This window comes from Berghia stephanieae, chromosome 4, assembly GCF_034508935.2.
Source record: "Berghia stephanieae isolate SIO BIC M18660-M18661 chromosome 4, UCSD_Bste_1.3, whole genome shotgun sequence".
NCBI classification, from domain to species: Eukaryota; Metazoa; Mollusca; class Gastropoda; order Nudibranchia; family Aeolidiidae; genus Berghia; species Berghia stephanieae.
Window position 1 is genome coordinate 7,977,240 of NC_088363.1, and position 22,629 is coordinate 7,999,868.

General features: G+C 38.4%; 1 protein-coding gene across 1 annotated transcript in view; it reads right to left on the bottom strand.

Moving 5' to 3' along the window:
- Positions 1–4,636: 4,636 nt before the first annotated feature.
- LOC144969972 (protein brambleberry-like) overlaps positions 4,637–22,629 on the bottom strand; it is a 45,483-nt gene continuing 27,490 nt past the window's right edge. The window contains exon 12 of the mRNA XM_078909087.1: positions 4,637–6,274. The gene's annotated coding sequence lies outside the window, so the exon portion shown is untranslated. The remainder of the gene's footprint in view (positions 6,275–22,629) is intronic.

A 22,629-nucleotide genomic window follows, 5' to 3' on the forward strand; every position in this document is an offset into this window, starting at 1 on the left:
TTTCTAATTGACCTATTGTGTGTGTGTTTGAGTTAAATAGCTTATCTGTCTTTGTGATGATTGTGCCACATCGATAACTGATTGACAAACAAGTTTACCTTTACCCATTTTTGTCAACAGATTTTGTCGACTTGAAGCTCGTCGGACCTTGCTCAGGGATTTGAACGACATTCGAATGGTTGCCCAGTTCCAAGCTCTTGGACTGGGTGGGAAGTTTATAACAGGCCCGTGGATGACCCTCTTTTATGGGAATAGCCGTAGACTGAGCAGTCTGGAGATGGGTGTGTATATCAGGCTCTTTGATAAGAACTTGACAGCCTTCATTGAGCAACCTCTAAAGATGCTCACCTCATCTTAGGATGTCTTCGATAATGATGTTCCTGCCAGTAATGTAATAACATCCCTGCGAAACACAGGACCCAGCTTTGTTGCAAAAATATCTGACTGCCATTCTTGCAGCATTTAAGAAGGTGACCTGCAATCAGCTGGGAGAAAACCATTACTGACACAATATTGATGCCATCAGATGAAGACCTTCAGTTTCAGTCAACGAAGTCTGCTTCACCGAATAACTTTTGGGCAGAGAGGAGTTTGAGGATGACAGATGCTTTATGGAGGCGTGCCCCAAATGCTTCTTTAGGGTTCCTAGATGCGAAAGTCAAGGCCAGAACCAACAGCACCTTCCTTGGTTGACACTGACAGCACCACATGAACGACTAGTAAAGTATGCTGTCAAGAGGGGGTCTTATTTAAGGGCAGCACATTCTAGGTGGTCCAGAAACATTGGTGCTGCTACGCAGGAGAGGCAGTTTTTGGTGGGGCAGGCACGAGACAAGAAGATGAGGCAGGCACTGGAGAAAGAAGTCAAGGAGTCCCTCATAAAGCAGGATGCTCAAATTCAATATATGAGGGACTCAGCTGGACACAGAAGGGCTTCATAAATAAAATCATTCGCAGCGAGGATGTTCTTGGTGCCCTTTTTCAACATACTTGGGAATCGGAAGAGGGAGTTGATATTACTTACTGAGGGTGACTATGGCCACCACACAAAAATGCTGCTGAGGAATGCATGAATCGAGCAGCAGTTATTGTTAAAGGTAATTTGAGTTCAGATAATATTCCAGAAACGTCTGTCTCTTATGATGGAACATGGCATAAGAGAGGCTTTTCAAGCCATACAGGTGTAGGTGTTGCCATTGATACATGTTTGTTCTGGACACTCAGACTTTATCCAATTTCTGTTTGGCTTGTGAGAAAGGGCCCCGGCAAGATGATGAGAGATATATTTCATGGAGAGCTGCTCATCAGTGTCAAAAGAACTGTTTGACAACAGCTGGTGCTATGGAGACAGAAGCTGCCTCAGCAATATTTCATCGCTCTGTTGCCTCCAGGTGCCTCATGTACACAATTTTGTGTGATGGGGACGCAAAAGCCCATGAAAGAGTGAAAAATGTATCTGGTGAACATAACCAGGTAGTGGAAGAGGACTGTGTTAATCATATTAGTAAAAGAATGTTTAATGCTCTTACAAAATTAAAATCGGAAAATAAGGCGACTCTAAATCGCAAACTAACAAAGTGTGCCATAGAGAAAATTACAAATGTGTACGCTGCTAATTTAAAAAGGAGTGCTCCAGATGTTGCGCAGATGCGCATTGATGTTCAGGCTGGTATGCTGCACATGGAAAGCACGGATGACCATCCACAACATCATCTTTGTCCATCAGGTCCTCTCTCTTGGTGTTTCTACAATCGAGCATCTGCTTTGGAAGAGGAGTCACGGAAACACCGTCCAACTTTTTCCTCTTTTGTCGGGAAAAGTCTTTGTCCTGTTGTGGACCGCCTTACGGATGAGACATTACTGAGTCGCTGTTCTTCAATGAAGACCCAAAATGCCAACGAGTGCTTCAACTAGACAATATGGGCATGGTGTCCGAAGGAGACTTTTGCGAAAAGCTCAACAGTGGAGACGGCAGTGGCTCTGGCCGTTCTAAATTTTAATTGTGGCCCTCGAGGCATTCTCAATGTCTTTAGAGAAATGAAAATCCCAATTAATTCCTTATTGTCCTTATATTTGGAAAAGGCCTCTGGACTTAGAATTAAAAGAAGTAAATGTTCTCAAAGAAAGGAATCAAAGTGGGCGAGAAGGCAGAAAAAGAAAAAGAAATTGATGAAGGAAGATGAACTGGAGAAGCGTGAAGGTGTGATGATAGATTTTAAAAATAAACCCCTATTTTCTTGAAAAATCCAAGATGGCGGCCATTTTTTGTGAATTTTTGAAGAATTTTTTTTATTTATTCAGTATATATATATGTGTTTTCTATCACCGAACCTCTCTAAATCTCATAAATGGTTGCCCCATGTGTTCAGGACTAGCATTTGAAAATTTCCCCCTCATCTTGCCTTAATAAAAAAACACTTATCTTGAGCTAAGAACTATAAAGCACCAAAAGCTCGATCTAGAAGAATTACGGTAAATCAAAAACTTTCAAGAGAACATAAACCGCTCTTGAATCAGATAAAAGAACTTGAAAGAAAGAACCAAAAACTCTATGAAAAATATATTGTGCTCAGCAGAAAACAGGCAGAGGAAAATAACCAACATTCTGCTTCATCAAAGAGTGACAGTGATGCGGAAATTATTACTAAACTAAAAAAGAATTACAATTGTTCCACTCACAAAGCCGTTTTCAACTGCTTACTCTGTAATGTTCCAGTGGACTGCGTTTCTAAAGTATTATCATATACCGTGATAACATGAAGAGGAAAAATCCTCTCGGATTTCCCATCTCCCTATTCATGCTCCATCATGATGAGGGAGTTGGGCGTCTTATCAAATCTCCAAGTAGACGAGGCTTTATTAAATGCACCCACTTGCTGTCTCTCCTGGGATGAAACTACAAAAGAAGGCAAACATATCAACACTATACACATCAATACACCAGACAATACACTCACCATCAACAGCCAAGAACTTTCTGGTGGTAAAGCATCAGACTACACACATCACATCACAGAAATACTTGAAGACATCAGTTCTTTATATACTGCATACACTAACACAGACAAACACACTACAAATAAAAGCTAAAAGTTTGTCGACGTTGACAGACCATGCGTCGTCAAATCACGCTACAGTTGTGCTTTTGGAGGAGAATCAGGACGCAGTCTGCTAGAACTAAACTGTCAAATCCATCCACTGGATGGTTTGGCTAATGCAGCCCGAACAACCTTAAAGACCATGGACAGAGAGAATGAAACTACATTGTAAAGGACAATTATAAATATTGTTGGAGTGCTTACAATTGGCAAATTATGCCACATGAAATGTAAATTTTGTTTCATTCATAATGAGCAAACATATTTTAATGTGAGTTTCTAAATTTTAAATGGTTCCATTCATACATCTTGTCAACTTCTATACTGTCTTATTCCTGCTTTGCATTTTATTTTAAATTCCTCAATTTTTCTTTTACTTCATGTTTCCACAAGATTTATATAGACAGAGTACTTAAAGTGTGCTGTGCACCGATTAGAGATTATGAAAGAGAATCCCGTTGAGCTGTGCAGTTCGTGTTGATGTATTTGGACGGCCACTAGTACGGGAACCTGTACTGTCAAGTTTGAAAATTATTGAAAACGAGTCCGAGTCCTCAAAAATTATTGATACTTTTCTGATTACACTTCAATGACAGCTTTGTCGCTATTTGTACGGGGAGTTGGCTAATTAAACTGAGGACCAGCTGAATTGTGCACTTGCTGCCCCAGTTCATAATTTATGGGCTGAAAGAAATTTAGGGATGTTTGATGCACAGCTTCACAGGGCGCCAAATGCATCAGTCACTTTTCTTGGCGCAAAATGTAAAGCAACTTGTAATGGAACTCTTCTCTGGCTAGATTTTCACTCCATTGAAGAGCAATGTAGCCTAACAAATTTTACTACTACTTCGGTGTCTGCAAGACGGAAAAATGAAAAGGAAAAAATACAAAACTATAGAGCAAGAAATTTTTAAGCGGATCAAATTGAGGATACAGAACAAAGACCCAAACGAGGAAAAGCGTGGCCTTTGCAGTAATTAATCAATGTTTGAATATTCAGTTGGCGATTTCTGAAGCAATGCATCACAGTTTGTAGGTTCACAGGGAATCGCATGCCGCCAAAACAATATACAAAGGATTGCGAGCCATAGAGCAGTTACGGTTATGTAAAATGAGTTGGGGCTAGGAGGTGGAGGGGGGGGGGGGGGGGGGGTGGGTAGACGCTTTAAAAGGGCAGTTTAAAAAATGTTTCACATGAAATGTTAGGTTTATCTATATCTTTTTATTCCAGTACAATGCTTGCAAAGTGAAAAGAACAGATTGGACGAGCCTTGCACGTCAACAGCACATCTTGAGCTACCCCTCGTATCTGAACCATTGACCGACACCCTGGCTTCACCTTCTCCAGAGTCATTACAACCTTCTCAGTCGTCGCCTGTAGTATCCGGTATGTTTGCAATACTAAATATGAACATAGTGCACCTGTCTTTCTTACATTTTTCTGGTATTTTCTCGGAAAAATAACGTCATAGTGTGAGCTTTGGGACGGTAAAGGAGTAAACATTTCTTTAAAAAACTAATAATTACACGGCGTTAAATTATTCAAATATCTATGTTTATTCTTTTTAATTAAACAGATAAAGAAGTGCTATATTTTACAAAGACTGTCTGCAACAAACCTGGAGGAGTGCCCCAATAATTACATCAGAGAAGACGAGGTCTTAAAAGGCGTAAGTAATTTATGAGATTTGTTTTGTTTTCTTTTCTTTTATATACATAATACAAAAATTACCCAGTAAAGGATCTGCTTCTACTGGGAGAGAATTTGGGAAGGGGGGGTGTTCTCTATATGTATGGTACAAAGAAATGTAAAGGGATTAATGTACAAAGAAATGTAAAGAGATTAATGTACAAAGAAATGTAAAGAGATTAATGTACAAAGAAATGTAAAGAGATTAATGTACAAAGAATGTAAAGAGATTAATCTAATTGTTAAGTTACGTCAGAGTAACAAAACACCTCCCCTCCCACGCCCCACTCATGTAGAGTTAAGTCACGGCTAGTACAAATACATTTTCTTTTCTTTTTTCTCCAGATATATGTGACGGCCAGAAATATGTTTAGCAAGGACCAACTTCAGATAGCCTTCCACTATTTAGGAGCCTCTAGAAAGAAGATAACGATCCATCCAAGTCTTATAAGATCACTCAGGACAGCCTTCCCAGAGTTTCACAGAACGTTTGCCAAAATTAAAGATAAAACTTTAATAGATAAAATGCGATCATGGCCTGAGGACAAGACCTTATTTTCTAAAAGCCTATACAGGCGGTGGTTGTTTATCACCTTTATGCTTCTCAGGAAAGAATATTTTTGATCTTGTTGATGCTGAGTTTAAAGCTCATGGAATTCCGTGGAAGAATTGTTTGGCCATCGGGACTGACAATGCACCAAATATGGTCGGGACCAAGAGTGGGTTTTTTTCATTTGCCAAGGAGAGGAATGTGTCTCTATTTAAAGCTGGTAAGTATTACTTGATCGGACAATGTTTTGCTGCTTTTATCCCATTTCTGTTTATTTCCAATTTTTGATGATTGAAATAGAATGGGACTTTTTAGATTTTTAGTGTCTTGCATTAAGTTGAATCGTTCTCATTTGAATTGCCACTGAAGATTGGTGCAGTCATGTCTATTAGATAATTAGACGTATTGACTTTCTAATAAGGGGAGTGGTAGTGGGGAGTTGATGGAAATTAGAGTTTTGTCAAAATATCGTTTTTGGATTTTCTGTTTCTTAAAGAAATTATCTAAATCGATTTTGCAGCAAGAATATGAAAACCCATAAAATACATTAAAATGCATTTTTTAGGAGTGAGAGATTATTCACATAAAAAATGTTGAGTGTATTAGGTTGTTTTTGAGCCTTAGTTACGCCTAGTTTGCTATAATTTGTAGTAGATGCCATCTTCTTGGATTTTGTCAAGCTCGACTACTGTGTCAACTGAGTTTGATTTGTGTTTGCATTGTCACTAATGATAGTAATAATAAAGCTATCACTATCTTTGCAAATATTTTTTTTTTCGAATCTGTGTTTTCAGTTGGTTTTACTCTTTGCTAGTTTTGTCCACAACAACAATCCTTCACAATTGCACGTTCCAACCTCATTCCCAGTTTTGTTTGGTATCGTTTGTTTGTTGCTTTAGGTCTCTTCCAACACAATTGAGGTTATATGAGAGACCGCTGAAACAAAAAAACAAGCAATCTAACAAAAATAGTACAAATGTCAATCAAAATCATAACCTAAAGACATAAGCTAAATTATAAATACAAACCAAAGAACAAAACGCAAAATAAATAAACAAAGAGCAGGATTTACAGGAAGAAAAAATATCCCCTGTCAAAAAATACAATCCCACAACCCAAAGAAGCAGGATAGGCTAGTAAAGAGAAGAAGAAACGACATCACTATCGGATCGTACACCCATGCGAACATCATAGGTATATGATTCAAGGGTGATGCTCCCATCCAACCACCCGCTTGTTTGGTATCATAGTAGTAGCAAAGTGTATGTAATATATATATTATATTCATTCATTTTAGTGTAGTGTTGTGTAGTTGATGAAATTGATAAATTTGACAATAACAACTTAATTCTTTTAACAGATCAGCTGAGTAGGTATGTCTTTTGATAATTATTTTTGCCTCTGATGTTAACTTTTTGTTGTTATCTTCATTTCTATAGCTCCTGATAACAATGGCTCCAACTAAGTCTCGGACTATTTAGCGACGATCATCTAAGCAAATGACAAGAAAGCTTCACCTATTGAGACTAGCATCAGAGAAAAGGAAATCCTTAGGCTCGACACCATTGCTGCCTTCTTCGTCTTCAACACCACAGCCACTTTCCACGCTTTCGACATCACCACTTTCCACGCCTTCCAACATCACCACCACTTCCTTCATCATCGACATCTCAATCACACTCCTCGTTTATACCACCACTTTCCTCCACATCAACATCACCAGCACCAACTCCCATCTCTACATCAAAGAAAAAACTACAGTTCTTCTCCAACCCTGACACTGCAGTTCCTCTCCTCCATCAAGACATCCTATATCTACCAACAACACTGGTAGATCTTACTACCCTTCAGTCCCTATTCCAAGGTCTTCGATGCAAGGAGTGTGGCTCTGATAGCTTTACGCTTCACGGCAATCAATCGCGGAGCAAGGGGTTTGTTTTCCTTGAAGTTTGGTGTGGTACCTGTCAATCCTCAATTAACTCAACCTTCACTTCACCTCGCTTGAAGGAAACTAAGTGCTTTGAAGTGTCAAGGAAGGTAGTCGCCTCAACGCTCGCAAGCGGGATAGGGCATGCAACTCTGCAAAATTTTTGCAGGGATGCCTGGTATATCTCTAAAGACCTTCAATTATCATTTTAACTCTGTCTATGTGAAGGCGCAGACTTATGCCCAAAGCATGCTACGTCAAACGAAGGAAAAAGTCACGGCATACTACAAGAGTTATCATCCTGAATGCTTCAACCCCAAATGGTACCCTTGACATAGCCGTTAGCTATGATGGCACCTGGGCCAAACGTGGCCATACCTCAAAAGTTGGCTGTGGGGCAGTGATCGATGTACTAACTGGCTTGGTCATCGATTTTCATGTTATGTCTTCACATTGTCAGGTATGTTCTGTTGGCCTCTTCTCATAGCAATCAGTTTTTAAAAAATTTATTGTTCAATGTAACTAAAATTCAATGAAAAATGAGCAGTTTGATTTATCTTGTTTGTAATATTTTGGGTGGCAGGAGTCTTGTTATGATGATGAATCTATTCCTATTGTTGGATCAATTTATCTGTTCGTGACATAGATTTTTTTCAAACTGTGTTATTGAATTCATTAATCCATGTTTGGCCATAAATTTGAGACTATCTAGAGCGAAAACTTCTATAAAAAGTAGCATAAATTTCCAATTTATAATGAAGTCGTCCGATATACGTTTGTTTATCCTTAGCATATTTTTTGTCATCCTCAGTTCTGCAACCTACATGCAAATGACGAAGCCATTCTGAGGGCCCACCTGGACTCAGACCGGTGCACCAAAAACTACCAGGGTTCTTCTGGTGGGATGGAGGTGGCGGGTGCACTGGTCATTGGAGAAGGTCACTCGAACCATGGTATGCGTTACCTCCAGATGGTCGGAGATGGTGATTCCAAGGCCTTTACTGCTGTCCGGGAGGCCCAGCTCTATGGAAGCCAGCAAGTCACGAAAGAGGAGTGCGTGAACCACGTAGCCAAAAGGTTGAACACTGCTCTGAGGAACGTGGTCGCTGACTGCCGAAAGAAGTCAGTAACTCTCGGCGGGAATAAGAAGGGCAGTCTAACCCAGGTGAGTTTTGTGCAATCTTTTTAGTTTTTTAGACTTATTTTAAGACAATAATGGGCATGAAGCTTCAGTTCATCCTTGTGTTTGACGAACCCATTGTTCGAATCAAGAAATCATCCTGTGACATCCACACAGCTTGAGGATGACACGGGTGATGGTAGGTATTTCTAATGAGTTTTGTATATTATTTTTTTTCTGACAAATCCTTTTGGGGTTTCTGGGATATAGCTAGAGTGGATAAGTTTTACGTTATCGTCGAACATGTATTCCACAAAACCACTTCCAGATATTATCTCAATTAGAATGTCCTTACTCATAATTTAAAAAAAAACAAAAATTAAATTGATTTTTTTCTTTAGAGTTAAACGTGAATTATTCCTTCTCTTTCTCTCTCTCTCTCTCTCTCTCTCTCTCTCTCTCTCTCTCTCTCTCTCTCTCTAAGTTTTTTTTTGTTTCTATTTTTTTTTCATAATAAAAGTGAAATATGAGACATTGAACTCAGATTACCATTTTTACTTTTTTAAAATAATGTTTACATTTTTTTTTTTCAGGCGAAGATTGCACTTTTGCAGAAGTATTACACGAGGTCAGTGAGGGGGCAAAGCATGTTGAGAGTCGAACTTCAGCACTCCCTTTTATGCACTCCATGATAATCCTCAGAAGGAGTTTCATGAGGAATGCCCCACCGGTGCAGACAGCTGGTGTGCTTACCAGAAAGAATGTGCTTTTGGTCGGTCACCGGTCAAGATGAAAGAACCGACCACTCACCTCAACCAGACGGTGGCTGCTTATGTTAGGCCAGTATGCAAACGCCTGACGGACCCCTCCCTGCTTAGTCGTTGCTTGCTAGGGAAGACTCAGAATAGTAATGAGTCTTTCCACAGTGTTATTTGGGCCAAGTGTCCTAAACATTTTTTCGCTGGCTACAAGCGGGTATTTGTTGCTCGCTCCCTGGCAGCTGGGGAGTTCAACATGGGCTCCACGGCCTCCCATGACTTTATTACGCGACTTGGTGTGCCATGCAGTATTCACCGTGCAAGTTTTGGCCGTAGGAGGGACCTCAAACGGATTCGAGCCGCGGATGCTGCTGTGACTGTTGTGGCGAAGAAACGGCGAGAGGTCCGAAGACTAGCCCAACAGAAGTCACAGGAGGAGTTTGTCCGCAGTGAGGGTGGCCCTTCATATGCCTCTGGGGGTTTTGAGTAGTTGATTGCTTCACTTCCCCCCCCCCCCCCCCCCCCCCCCCCCCCCCCCCCCCCCCCCCCCCCCCCCCCCCCCCCCCTCCCCCCCCCCCCCCCCCCCCCCCCCCCCCATGTTTTTAAGTTTTCAGTATGGATTTATCAAATTGCAGGGTATGTTTACTTTTCAATTTCTAGTGTTTGTGGGTTTTTTTTCATAAATGATTATTTATTTCTCTTCCTCCCCCCCCCCCCCCCCCCCCCCCCCCCCCCCCCCCCCCCCCCCCCCCCTCCCCTAAATTACCTGTATGGATATATCAAATTACAAGGGGATAAATTATTTTCCATATTTACTTTTCAATTTCATTGTCTCAGTGCAAGTTATGGTGAAATTTTCAATTTGAAAATGAAATGTATGCTAACTTGTAATTTACAAAATCATTTTATTAATTTCATTTTTTATACTAAATTTCCTATCAGGATCAAGTACATACAATTGCAGTGAGGTAGATTGTAGTGCATATTCTCAATTTATTCATACTGTCTCATTATTATTATTATTATTGCTATATGGCAATAATATCAGTTTTCAATTTGAGCGTGTGTAGAGCATTGTCCTTCGCTTAGGATGGATTTATGCCAGAATTTTCCGCAATCGGTCCTTACTTCAGAGGGTGAATGTATTAGTATTTTTAAACAAGTTGTCTTCTTTTCATTACATATTTGTTCAACCTTAGTGTTGCAAGCATATGTATTCCTAAATTGTCCATTATAGTTATAGGTCGTGTTTGCTTTCGTGAATCGCTTTCTATTCTTTTTTCTTGATTTTCTCGATTTTCTTATTTTTGCCATGTTTTTGTCACTGGACGGATCATATATCCATAACTATTCATGTTATGACCCCCATATTTTGCACAGATTATCTTGTTATAATTATCTATGTTTGTATGAAGAGAAAGATATATATTTGTATGTATGGAAAATTTTGTGGGGTGTGATACGTTTAATGGTCGAAATTTTTTAACCACATTTTTAAGCGATATGTTTGGATTTATATATATTTTAAGATACAGTATAAAATGGAGATTTTTTTTCATAGACACACAATAACATGTCTGTTGTTGATGCCAGTGAAGTTTTAACTCTGTATGTCATATACTTTTTGAGTTATGATCCGCCTACGAAATACCATTTAAATTCAAGATGGCCGCCGCTGGTTACATAATAATTACGTAATTCTTGAAATTTTTAAATTAATGTATGTCATCTTTTGTGGTCTTTGATATAATAAATATATCAGATGATTTGCATACATAACCATGATTTTTTTCATTTTTTGGGTATACTCCCCCACAAAAATTACCCAGTAAAGGATCGGCCTCTACTGGAGAGAGGGGTGTTCTCTATATGTACGGTACAAAGAAATGTAAAGAGATTAATGTACAAAGAAATGTAAAGAGATTAATGTACAAAGAAATGTAATGAGATTAACGTACAAAGAAATATAAAGAGATTAACGTACAAAGAAATATAAAGAGATTAATCTAATTCTTAAGTTACGTCAGAGAAACAAAACACCTCCCCTCCCACGCCCCACTCATATAGAGTTAAGTCACGGCTAGTACAAATACATTTTCTTTTCTTTTTTCTCCAGATATATGTGACGGCCAGAAATAAGTTTAGCAAGGACCAACTTCAGATAGCCTTCCACTATTTAGGAGCCTCTAGAAGGAAGATAACGATCGATTCAAGTCTTATAAGATCACTCAGGACAGCCTTCCCAGAGTTTCACAGAACGTTTGCCAAAATTAAAGATAAAACTTTAATTGATAAAATGCGACCATGGCCTGAGGACAAAGACCTTATTTTCTAAAAGCCTATACAGGTGGTGATTGTTCTTTGGACAGTTTAGTGAGGGATCCAGGTCACTTGGTAGGCAGAAAACTAAGTCATGTTTGGTGTGACCATGGAGTGGATATTATTTATTTCGGGACGGTGTTGAAGGCAGCAAAGAAATCATGAGGTTTGACAATTTCTTACTGGACTGAGACAGAATCTGAGGCAGACTCCTCTGATTTCAAAATAAAATTTTAAACTGCTGTGACGGACATAGCCTTGGGAGATCTTGTTTTAATCAAAGATCAGTAAGTTGAAAATAAATTATTTAAAATTATTTTTTTTAAAGAATTTTATTTTTATTTTTTTTTTGGGGGGGGGGGGGGGGGGGGGGGGGATAGAGACGGAATGACTTTCTACATAATACAAAAATTACCAAGTAAAGGATCGGCTTCTACTGGGAGAGAATTTGGGTAGGGGGGAGGGGGGTACTCTCTATATGTATGGTACAAAGAAATGTAAAGAGATTAACGCACAAAGAAATATAAAGAGATTAATGTACAAAGAAATGTAATGTAAAGAGATTAATCTAATTCTTAAGTCACGTCAGAGTAACAAAACACCTCCCTCCACGCCCCACTCATGTAGAGTTAAGTCACGGCGAGTACAAATACATTTTCTTTTCTTTTTTCTCCACATATATGTGACGGCCAGAAATAAGTTTAGCAAGGACCAACTTCAGATAGCCTTCCACTACTTAGGAGCCTCTAGAAGGAAGATAACGATCGATCCAAGTCTTATAAGATCACTCAGGACAGCCTTCCCAGAGTTTCACAGAACGTTTGCCAAAATTAAAGATAAAACTTTAATTGATAAAATGCGACCATGGCCTGAGGACAAAGACCTTATTTTCTAAAAGCCTATACAGGTGGTGATTGTTCTTTGGACAGTTTAGTGAGGGATCCAGGTCACTTGATAGGCAGAAAACTTAGTCATGTTTGGTGTGACCATGGAGTGGATATTATTTATTTCGGGACGGTGTTGAAGGCAGCAAAGAAATCATGAGGTTTGACAATTTCTTACTGGACTGAGACAGAATCTGAGGCAGACTCCTCTGATTTCAAAATAAAATTTTAAACTGCTGTGACGGACATAGCCTTGGGAGATCTTGTTTTAATCAAAGATCAGTAAGTTGAAAATAAATTATTTAAAATTATTTTTTTTAAGAATTTTTATTTTTATTTTTTTTTTGGGGGGGGGGGGGGGGGGGGGGGGGATAGAGACGGAATGACTTTGTACATAATACAAAAATTACCAAGTAAAGGATCGGCTTCTACTGGGAGAGAATTTGGGTAGGGGGGAGGGGGGTACTCTCTATATGTATGGTACAAAGAAATGTAAAGAGATTAACGCACAAAGAAATATAAAGAGATTAATGTACAAAGAAATGTAATGTAAAGAGATTAATCTAATTCTTAAGTCACGTCAGAGTAACAAAACACCTCCCCTCCCACGCCCCACTCATGTAGAGTTAAGTCACGGCGAGTACAAATACATTTTCTTTTCTTTTTTCTCCACATATATGTGACGGCCAGAAATAAGTTTAGCAAGGACCAACTTCAGATAGCCTTCCACTACTTAGGAGCCTCTAGAAGGAAGATAACGATCGATCCAAGTCTTATAAGATCACTCAGGACAGCCTTCCAGAGTTTCACAGAACGTTTGCCAAAATTAAAGATAAAACTTTAATTGATAAAATGCGACCATGGCCTGAGGACAAAGACCTTATTTTCTAAAAGCCTATACAGGTGGTGATTGTTCTTTGGACAGTTTAGTGAGGGATCCAGGTCACTTGGTAGGCAGAAAACTTAGTCATGTTTGGTGTGACCATGGAGTGGATATTATTTATTTCGGGACGGTGTTGAAGGCAGCAAAGAAATCATGAGGTTTGACAATTTCTTACTGGACTGAGACAGAATCTGAGGCAGACTCCTCTGATTTCAAAATAAAATTTTAAACTGCTGTGACGGACATAGCCTTGGGAGATCTTGTTTTAATCAAAGATCAGTAAGTTGAAAATAAATTATTTAAAATTTTTTTTTTTTAAGAATTTTTATTTTTTTTTTTTTTTGGGGGGGGGGGGGGGGGGGGGGGGGGGATAGAGACGGAATGACTTTCTACATAATACAAAAATTACCAAGTAAAGGATCGGCTTCTACTGGGAGAGAATTTGGGTAGGGGGGAGTGGGGTACTCTCTATATGTATGGTACAAAGAAATGTAAAGAGATTAACGCACAAAGAAATATAAAGAGATTAATGTACAAAGAAATGTAATGTAAAGAGATTAATCTAATTCTTAAGTCACGTCAGAGTAACAAAACACCTCCCCTCCCACGCCCCACTCATGTAGAGTTAAGTCACGGCTAGTACAAATACATTTTCTTTTCTTTTTTCTCCACATATATGTGACGGCCAGAAATAAGTTTAGCAAGGACCAACTTCAGATAGCCTTCCACTACTTAGGAGCCTCTAGAAGGAAGATAACGATCGATCCAAGTCTTATAAGATCACTCAGGACAGCCTTCCCAGAGTTTCACAGAACGTTTGCCAAAATTAAAGATAAAACTTTAATTGATAAAATGCGACCATGGCCTGAGGACAAAGACCTTATTTTCTAAAAGCCTATACAGGTGGTGATTGTTCTTTGGACAGTTTAGTGAGGGATCCAGGTCACTTGGTAGGCAGAAAACTTAGTCATGTTTGGTGTGACCATGGAGTGGATATTATTTATTTCGGGACGGTGTTGAAGGCAGCAAAGAAATCATGAGGTTTGACAATTTCTTACTGGACTGAGACAGAATCTGAGGCAGACTCCTCTGATTTCAAAATAAAATTTTAAACTGCTGTGACGGACATAGCCTTGGGAGATCTTGTTTTAATCAAAGATCAGTAAGTTGAAAATAAATTATTTAAAATTTTTTTTTTTTAAGAATTTTTATTTTTTTTTTTTTTTGGGGGGGGGGGGGGGGGGGGGGGGGGGGAATAATAATAATAATAATAATAATAATAATAATAATAATAATAATAATAATAATAATAATAATAATAATACTTTATTGCATCCCAAAAAGGAAATTTTTTGTACAGACGTGTTATAATTTACACATAAGATAAAAATACAATGGAAATAGAATGTATATATATAAAAAAGGAGCAGCTCTATAACCAGAGCTGCGCTTTATAATATGAATAATTTCAAACACTGTAAAATAGTTAAAACTGTCACTATAAATTGAAAATTGAAAAGATTGCAAAACAAATAAATTAATAAATTAATATTTATATTTTTAAAAAGTAAAAATGAGAAATAATTATATAAAATGATTATTTCTTGTTGTTATAAAGCCTAATACTGGACGGCAGAAAAGATTTTCGGTGTCTCTCTGTTTTCGTTGAAATAGAGAAAGGGCGACCACTTCTTTCTGACATAATAATTGATGGTCTTAGTGGATGATACTGGTCATGTAATATTTTAGTTATTTTATTTTATACAAAATTTCTCGTATAAAAGATCTACATCGTCAACATCATTTATATAGCGTTTAATGGATTTTTTAATATTTGAATTTATTTTGTTCCTTTCCACTGCTAAGCAATTGCCTCCCAAGCTGTTATACAAAATGACAAAACACTTTCGATTACTGCTCTATAAAATAATGTGCAGAGGGTTTTATCTATTCTAAACTGAGAGAGTTTTGATAAAAATATGTACGTCTGCACATCTTATGCCTAATTATTTTCAAGTGTTCATCCCACTTGAGCCTGTCATCAATCGTTACACCAAGGTATTTGTAGTGAGGAACTCGCTGGACGAATTGGTCCTTTAATTTTAACGGTTCTATCGGTTCCTTCACTCTCCTAAAGTCAATCACTAGCTCCTTTGTCTTGCTTATGTTAAGCTCTAGGTGGTGGGCATCACACCAAGACACAAATCTATCAATTTCTTGCCTATAAGCCACTTCGTTGCCATTTGTTATGAGGCCTTGAAGAGCGGTGTCATCTGCAAACTTTATTAAAGGTACACTCAGGTTTTGACTTCTACAGTCATTCGTGTATATTGTGAATAATACAGGGGACAATACACAACCCTGAGGAGCACCAGTATTTGTAGTTATACAGGAAGATTTGTTTTGTCCTAATTGAACATATTGTGCTCTCTCCGTAAGAAATTCGAGCACCCAAGCAATTATATACTTGTTTAAATTCAGACTAGTCAATTTTTGAACAACCAACTGAGGTTGCATTGTATTGAACGCTGAAGAAAAATCTGCAAAAAGCAATCTGCAATAGCTCCTAGCGTGATCTAGATGCCTGTAGATGTTGTTTGTAAACAGCAAAATGGCATCCTCTACGCCACGTCCTGGTTTGTAAGCAAATTGATGACTATCACTCAATGGTATAAACTGATTCCTAATTTTAACAAGAACAAGTTTTTCTAAAGATTTCATGACTATTGAAGTCAGTGCAACAGGTCTGAGATCGTTCATAGTTTCAAGTTTTTCTTTTTTTGGAACAGGAATAATTTTTGAAGTTTTCCAAATTTCAGGGATCGAAACGCATTGGAGGGACCAGTTAAAAATATGTGTATAAATGGGGGAAAGCTGGTAGGCACATTCTTTTAATAGTTTTCCTTTCAATCCATCCGGCCCAGCAGCCTTCCTCTCGTTTAGTTTCGAAAATACGAATCTCGTTTCCTCTTCACTGACCTCAATAGTCATTTCATCTTCCAAAGCCCTGTCTAATTTATGTTTTTCATTTTCAATAGAGACGGAATGACTTTCTACATAATACAAAAATTACCAAGTAAAGGATCGGCTTCTACTGGGAGAGAATTTGGGTAGGGGGGAGTGGGGTACTCTCTATATGTATGGTACAAAGAAATGTAAAGAGATTAACGCACAAAGAAATATAAAGAGATTAATGTACAAAGAAATGTAATGTAAGAGATTAATCTAATTCTTAAGTCACGTCAGAGTAACAAAACACCTCCCTCCCACGCCCCACTCATGTAGAGTTAAGTCACGGCGAGTACAAATACATTTTCTTTTCTTTTTTCTCCACATATATGTGACGGCCAGAAATAAGTTTAGCAAGGACCAACTTCAGATAGCCTTCCACTACTTAGGAGCCTCTAGAAGGAAGATAACGATCGATCCAAGTCTTATAAGATCACTCAGGACAGCCTTCCCAGAGTTTCACAGAACGTTTGCCAAAATTAAAGATAAAACTTTAATAGATAAAATGCGATCATGGCCTGAGGACAAAGACCTTATTTTCTAAAAGCCTATACAGGTGGTGGTTGTTCTTTGGACAGTTTGGTGAGGGATCCAGGTCACTTGGTAGGCAGAAAACTTAGTCATGTTTGGTGTGACCTTCTCTTCTTCTAGGTTCCATGCCTGGTCCAGGCTTCGGATACTGCATGAATTATCTCTCTCCATTCCTCCCTGTCTCTTGCTTTTTCAAACAGCTCTTGGATTGTTAGGTTGGTGAAGCCCTTCAGTTGGTCTATGAGTGTTTTTCTTTGTCTCCCCGGGCGCGTTTACCAGGTATTTTTCCACAACTTGCCAGGTATTCATTCTTATCTTTCCTTACTATGTGTCCGAAAAAGGATAGTTGTTGATCCGCTATTAAGGGCATTAGTTTCCTTTGTTGGTATGTTTGTTTTAGCACTTCTTCGTTCGTTTTGTGTGCAGTATACAATATTCTCTGCATCCTTCTCAAACACCACATTTCAAAAGCTTCAATGTTCTTTTGTGTTTCTGCAATATAACGATTCAAGGCGAGCAACTTACCTACGTAGAAAGTTTTAAATACCTGGGTTCAATAGTGACAACAGATGGATGATGTAACTGAGACATACGAGCAAGAATAACTCAAGCCAAACAAGCCTTCATGGACCTCGGAAACATTTTGAAAAACAAACAGATGTCTTCGGGATTAGATTCCGAGTCTTGAAGTGCTACGTGTGGCCAATCTTGTTATACGGATGCGAAAGCTGGACTACAAATGCAGAAACACAAAAGAACATGGGTGTGACCATGGAGTGGATATTATTTATTTCGGGACGGTGTTGAAGGCAGCAAAGAAATCATTAGGTTTGACAATTTCTAACCGGACTGAGACAGAACTGAGGCAGACTCCTCTGATTTCAAAATAAAATTTTAAACTGCTGTGACGGACATAGCCTTGGGAGATCTCGTTTTAATCAAAGATCAGTAAGTTGAAAATAAATTATTTAAAATTTATTTGATTTATTATTTTTTTAAGAATTTTTTTTTTTTTGGGGGGGGGGGGGGGGTGGGGGGGATAGAGACGGAATGACTTTCTACATAATACAAAAATTACCAAGTAAAGGATCGGCTTCTACTGGGAGAGAATTTGGGAAGGGGGGGGGGGGGGTTCTCTATATGTATGGTACAAAGAAATGTAATGAGATTAACGTACAAAGAAATATAAAGAGATTAATCTAATTCATAAGTTACGTCAGAGTAACAAAACACCTCCCCTCCCACGACCCACTCGTGTAGAGTTAAGTCACGGCTAGTACAAATACATTTTCTTTTCTTTTTTCTCCAGATATATGTGACGGCCAGAAATAAGTTTAGCAAGGACCAACTTCAGATAGCCTTCCACTATTTAGGAGCCTCTAGAAGGAAGATAACGATCGATCCAAGTCTTATAAGATCACTCAGGACAGCCTTCCAGAGTTTCACAGAACGTTTGCCAAAATTAAAGATAAAACTTTAATAGATAAAATGCGATCATGGCCTGAGGACAAAGACCTTATTTTCTAAAAGCCTATACAGGTGGTGGTTGTTCTTTGGACAGTTTAGTGAGAGATCCAGGTCACTTGGTAGGCAGAAAACTTAGTCATGTTTTGTGTGACCATGTAGTGGATTTTATTTATTTCGGGAGGGTGTTGAAGGCTAATCCAACTGAGGACCAGCTGAATTGTGCACTTGCTGCCCAGTTCATAATTTATGGGCTGAAAGAAATTTAGGGATGTTTGAGGCACAGCTTCACAGGGCGCCAAATGCATCAGTCACTTATGACGCAAAATGTAAAGCAACTTGTAATGGAACTCTTCTCTGGCTAGATTTTCACTCCATTGAAGAGCAATGTAGCCTAACAAATTTTGCTACTACTTCAGGGTCTGCAAGATGGAAAGTGAAAAGGAAAAAAGACAAAACTATAGAGAAAGAAATTTTAAAGCGGATCAAATTGAGGATACAGAACAAAGACCCAACAGAGGAAAAGCGTGGCCTTTGCAGTAATTATTCAACGTTTGAATGTTCAGTTGGCGATTTCCGAAGCAATGCATCACAGTTCACAGGGAATCGCATGCGGCCAAAACTCACGACACAACAATATACAAAGGATTGCGAGCCACTGGAGCAGATACAGTGATGTAAAATGAGTTGGGGCTAGGAGGTGGAAGGGGGGGGGAGGAATGTAAAGAGATTAATCTAATTCTTAAGTTACGTCAGAGTAACAAAACACCTCCCCCTCCCCACTCATGTTGTAGAGTTAAGTCACGGCTAGTACAAATACATTTTCTTTTTTTTCTCCAGATATATGTGACGGTCAGAAATAAGTTTAGCAAGGACCAACTTCAGATAGCCTTCCACGATTTAGGAGCCTCTAGAAGGAAGATAACGATCGATCCAAGTCTTATAAGATCACTCAGGACAGCCTTCCAGAGTTTCACAGAACGTTTGCCAAAATTAAAGATATAAACTTTAATAGATAAAATACAATCATGGCCTGAGAACAAAGACCTTATTTTCTAAAAGCCTATACAGGTGGTGGTTGTTCTTTGGACAGTTTAGTGAGAGATCCAGGTCACTTGGTAGGCAGAAAACTTATTCATGTTTGGTGTGACCATGTAGTGGATTTTATTTATTTCGGGAGGGTGTTGAAGGCTAATCCAACTGAGGACCAGCTGAATTGTGCACTTGCTGCCCCAGTTCATAATTTATGGGCTGAAAGAAATTTAGGGATGTTTTGAGGCACAGCTTCACAGGGCGCCAAATGCATCAGTCACTTATGACGCAAAATGTAAAGCAACTTGTAATGGAACTCATCTCTGGCTAGATTTTCACTCCATTGGGGCGTGGGAGGGGAGGTGTTTTGTTACTCCTGACGTGACTTAAGATTAGATTAATCTTTACATTTATTTGATACATAATTCTTTACATTCTTGTTGTGATTGTTTTATTCACAGCATACTCAATGTCACCACAAGGACTCAAACAATGAGCTATGGCAGTGAGGACCAGGGGTCCCAGAGATCCAATCCCTCATTCCTTCCAGAAAACCCTCCAGGTTTATTTCTGCCAGAGGACAGGACAAGACGGATGGTGGAGAATATCCACACCAGGTACATTCATATACTTATTTTTTTTTTGTATGCAGATTGTTGTTGTTTGCTTGTTGTAGTACTGTATTATTACTATGGCAATAATCAATGTTTCTCAAAACATAGATTTTAGCCAAGGTACTGGTTGATGATTGCCATATTTTAAGAACTTGATTTAATATTGCTTATTACTGGTCAATGAATTGCTTATACCGGTCAATAATTTAGAGAGTAAAATACATTTTCTTTTTTTTTCTCCAGTATATGTGACGGTCAGAAATAGTTTAGCAAGGACAACTTCAGATAGCTTCACGATTAGGAGCCTTAGAAGGAAGATAACGATCGATCCAAGTCTTATAAGATCACTTAGGACAGCCTTCCCAGAGTTTCACAGAACGTTTGTCAAAATTAAAGATAAAACTTTAATAGATAAAATGCGAAAGATGGCCGCCGTGTAAACAGTGTTGTGTAGCAGAGTGAAAATTTATGAGTATTTATGATTATTCACGGGGATTAAAGTGTTTTGTGCATTCTGGACTCTTGTTAGATAAAAAAGTAAATTTATTTCGAACTATTTGAGTTTTATCATTACCAGTGCTAGACATCTAACTCTAGATCTATCTAGATAGTGTAAACATAAAAGATCAGATTGGAGTGAACAACAAGATTGTTTCACGAAGTGCCACCCACTTGATCGTGATTTTGCATTTTCTTTTTCACCATTTCCAGTTCATGTTTTTGAAATACAAAAATTACCCAGTAAAGGATCAGCTTCTACTGGGAGAGAATTTGGGAAGGGGGGGTGTTCTCTATATGTATGCAACAAAGAAATGTAAAGAGATTAATGAACAAAGAAATGTAAAGAGATTAATGTACAAAGAAATGTAAAGAGATTAATGTACAAAGTAATGTAAAGAGATTAATGCACAAAGAAATATAAAGAGATTAATCTAATTCTTAAGTTACGTCAGAGTAACAAAACACCTCCCCTCCCACGCCCCACTCGTGTAGAGTTAAGTCACGGCGAGTACAAATACATTTTCTTTTCTTTTTTCTCCAGATATATGTGACGGCCAGAAATAAGTTTAGAAAGGACCAACTTCAGATAGCCTTCCACTATTTAGGAGCCTCTAGAAGGAAGATAACGATCGATCCAAGTCTTATAAGATCACTCAGGACAGCCTTCCCAGAGTTTCACAGAACGTTTGCCAAAATTAAAGATAAAACTTTAATAGATAAAATGCAATCATGGCCTGAGAACAAAGACCTTATTTTCTAAAAGCCTATACAGGTGGTGGTTGTTCTTTGGACAGTTTAGTGAGAGATCCAGGTCACTTGGTAGGCAGAAAACTTAGTCATGTTTGGTGTGACCATGTAGTGGATTTTATTTATTTCGGGAGGGTGTTGAAGGCTAATCCAACTGAGGACCAGCTGAATTGTGCACTTGCTGCCCCAGTTCATAATTTATGGGCTGAAAGAAATTTAGGGATGTTTGAGGCACAGCTTCACAGGGCGCCAAATGCATCAGTCACTTATGACGCAAAATGTAAAGCAACTTGTAACGGAACTCTTCTCTGGCTAGATTTTCACTCCATTGGGGCGTGGGAGGGGAGGTGTTTTGTTACTCTGACGTGACTTAAGAATTAGATTAATCTCTTTACATTTCTTTGTACATTAATCTCTTTACATTTCTTTGTTGTGAGTTGTTTTATTCACAGCATACTCAATGTCACCCAAGACTCAACAATGAGCTATGGCAGTGAGGACCAGGGGCCCAGAGATCCAATCCCTCCATTCCTTCCAGAAAACCCTCCAGGTTTATTTCTGCCAGAGGACAGGACAAGACAGGATGGTGGAGAATATCCCACACCAGGTACATTCATATACTTATTTTTTTTTTGTATGCAGATTGTTGTTTGTTTGCTTTGTTGTAAGTACTGTATTATTACTCATGGCAATAATCAATGTTTCTCAAAACATAGATTTTAGCCAAGAGTACTGGTTGATGATTGCCATAATTTTAAGAACTTGATATTAATATTGCTTATACTGGTCAATAAATTGCTTATACCGGTCAATAAATTAGAGAGTGAAAATTTAGCATTTCAACATTGTTTTATTTTATTTTTTTATTTCTATATCTTTTCAGGCTCTTTCTTCAAGCTTTTTTTTACAGAGCAGCTGATGGAGTATATATGCCAATACACCAACCTTTACTTTGCTCAGCAAGCTTGTAACAAGCCTTCTCTCTGTAGAAACTGGAAACCCTCGACTCCTGATCAATTCTATATTTTTTTTGCTTTACTTATGTACATGTCTCTTGTCCAAGTTTCAAAAATTGAGTTATATTGGTCTACACAAATTCTTTTTCATGGTCTTTGGGGGAGGGCTTTTATGGGGAAGTTTAGATATAAACAGATTCAATCCTTTTTGAAAGTTTCTAATCCGGATACAGAAGATAGGACAGATAAGATTACAAAGGTTAGATTTTTAGTTGACTTATTAGAAGAAAATGTATGAAACTCTGGCAGCCACATGAGCAGATTAGTATAGATGAAAGGATGGTAGCAAATAAGGGGAGGTATAGTTTTAGACAGTACATCAAAGATAAACCAACTAAGTGGGGGATGAAAATTTGGGTATTAGCTGATTCTATTACTGGGTATACATATAATTTTGGGGTTTATTTAGGGAAGAGGGAGAATGCTGTTAATGGATTAGGTTATGATGCAGTTATGGATTTATGTAAAGGATTGTTCAGACAGGGA